The following is a 2,692-nucleotide window of genomic DNA, read 5'->3' on the forward strand; positions in this document are numbered from 1 at the left end:
TCGTTCCCGATTTTCTTCTTTTCTTCTTCTTCTTCTTCTTCTTCTTCTTCTTCACTTTGCTTTCACACCTCTTCCCAAAATTAATCTCAAAACTTAACGCTCGAAAGAAAGGAATAATGTTCTCTATATTTTCGCATATGTAAAACCTGGCCCTCACTTTTCAGATGTCACCTAACCACTTTACATTTCCAACAAGATACCATCGCCCAAAAAAATTATCCCTTTCCTCGGAAACTTAGTCACATTCATATTCATTTCGTTTCTTTCGTCACGTACCAGGGCAGTGGTATATCACAAAACAACACATGAACACTATTTAATATGCGATAAGATTCTACAACCTTCTTCTTCCTGCTCCTTATTGACCGATATCTCGTTTCCGTGCTTTCAATTCTCTCGCCGATCGTTCTGTCTATGAGACTGCGTTCAGTGTCTGATCATTAGTCATCACATATGGATTCAAAATTAAAACCGAGATTTTCTTCGATACGGTTGCTTGACTGTATTCGCCATCGGAACGAGAACTGATTATTTCGTTATTATTGATAGGTTAGAAATTTCGTACTCACGTATGCAAGTTATATTTCAGTCCTGTATTTCGAATCCTCACGGGAAGCGTTTGCTAAAAGGTTCCGAAATTGAAGCACCATGTTTAGCGTCTGATATTTTTTAACATTTTTATGGAGCAAATCATTTCACAGTGTTTCCGCTTTTTAGGTACTGCACTCAGAAATCATAAGATTTTGGCATTAGGCAACGGAAAAATTTTCGACAGGTTTGGATGCTTGTAAATGTTGGAAAATTTTCCATGGAAATTTGTACGCTTTGTAGAATGTGAACGTCGATATTTCCTGATTTCCTTTCTCTTTCGTGTCAGGACTTCCGACGCGAGATCATCACTCCGTTTTTGTCGTTATTGACAGCCTTCACCTGCAGACAGAAAATCTAGTGCTCCCTTTTCTTCCCTTCGGTGGCTTTCCCAGCACCAGCTGCTGGAACTTCCTTCTGGTTCCTTAAAGACGAACATTTCTCTGGAAAAATCCTGTTATCACCCTTGTGAACTTTCTCCTAGAGATCCCTCACTCTCATGGGAGGCATTTCCAGGCGACTCTTGAAAATAACGAACATAATGCAGATTCGTCGTTACAAAACAAAGAATCTCGGAATGATGCTATTGCCCAAACATCATCACCGAGGACTTATCATCACTACACAACACCCTCCTCCAGTTCAGGATCTCTAGATTTCTTTTCTTTCTCTCTCTCTTCCCGATTTCTTTTCCCACCTGAGCGGACGTACGCAAGCCAGCGGACGCTTTCCAGTCGGTTTTCTTATGATTAAACGGACGGTAGGGTCAGGCACTGTCCTGGAAAGTTCATCCAATGCCTACCCATGGCGTAACCCCGAGATAAGCTACCGGGAGCGCGACCAACCACCACCAAACACGTCTCCCGACACACTAAATTTTTCCGCCCAGCATCAGGGAAACATCGACCTCTGGTGGCTGCCGGCTAAAGCATCCCGAGGAGGAGGAGGAGGAGGAGGAGGTAAGTGTGCTGGGAGGAGGAGGAGTAGATGCTGGAGGAGGAGGTACGGTAGAGGAGGAGTGACGGTGTGAGACGTGGAGTCGGGAGAAAAAGAAAAGATAAGAAATAAAAGAATAAAAGAATCAAGTTCAAGATAAACTCAGTGAAATTTGATATGGAGGTCCATCACGGCGAGACATAGAATGTTGTGGTAATAATACTGCCAGGAGACAAAAGAATTTACGATAAAACGAGGGTACAAGACACGACTTCGATAAAGTCACAAGTATATCGAGAAATTAATTAAACGATAATAATAATAATAATAATAATAATAATAATAATAATAATAATAATAATAATAATAATAATAATAATAAAATAATAAAGAAACCTCAGAATTACAGTCAATAAAATGGGAAATGAAATCCACAATAATAATAACAATAATAATAATAATAATAATAATAATAATAATAATAATAATAATAATAATACCGTAAAAAGTGCAAAGAAATAAAGGTAATGTTCAATGAACTAAATGCAAAAATACACGCTTTATAGAAATTAAAGGATTATTATAAGAGCATCAGCATATTAACTAAGAGCTTCGAACTGCTGTAATAATATCAGTAGTGAAATCATTCATAATGACACACCTGCTGCAGCATTGTATACGAGTTCATAATAACTCTAAGGACAACATTGTATGTTTCAGTATGTGGTGATCCTTCTCAACAAAGCCAACATCTCAAAAGAAAAAATGGAACATATCAACAATGTTTAAATTTACATAAAGCCATTTACAAACTTGTAATCAAATATTTATGATCAGTTCTGTGAGTACATGGTCATTCTGTTTACTTGAATTTGAATATTTATGAGTTTTAATTCCGACTTATGTACATTGTGCTGCTGAAAGTAAGGTAGATTTTTAGATTGTGGAACATAGTTTTTAGAGAGAGAGAGAGAGAGAGAGAGAGAGAGAGAGAGAGAGAGAGAGAGAGAGAGAGAGAGAGAGAGAGAGAGAGAGGTTAAATCCCTGTAATAACCAAATTGATACTATGAGTCTAATGAAAATTTAGGGGAACATTCATTCAATAATTTATGATCTTCTAAAGAGGAACAATGATTCCCTTAAAACAACCTGGACGGATAACATATCT

The 2,692-nt window shown here is 37.7% G+C and overlaps 1 protein-coding gene across 4 annotated transcripts in view; it reads right to left on the bottom strand.

Annotated features, from left to right (window-relative positions):
- The window catches only part of LOC135208415 (glutamate receptor ionotropic, NMDA 2B-like), a 1,060,362-nt gene extending 1,058,912 nt beyond the window's left edge, over positions 1-1,450 (bottom strand). For all 4 annotated transcript variants that reach the window (XM_064240560.1, XM_064240561.1, XM_064240559.1 and 1 more), the window contains exon 1: positions 1-1,450. This exon is cut by the window's left edge and continues 489 nt beyond it. The gene's annotated coding sequence lies outside the window, so the exon portion shown is untranslated.
- Positions 1,451-2,692: the final 1,242 nt, after the last annotated feature.

Source organism: Macrobrachium nipponense, chromosome 35 (assembly GCF_015104395.2).
Source record: "Macrobrachium nipponense isolate FS-2020 chromosome 35, ASM1510439v2, whole genome shotgun sequence".
Taxonomy (NCBI): domain Eukaryota; kingdom Metazoa; phylum Arthropoda; class Malacostraca; order Decapoda; family Palaemonidae; genus Macrobrachium; species Macrobrachium nipponense.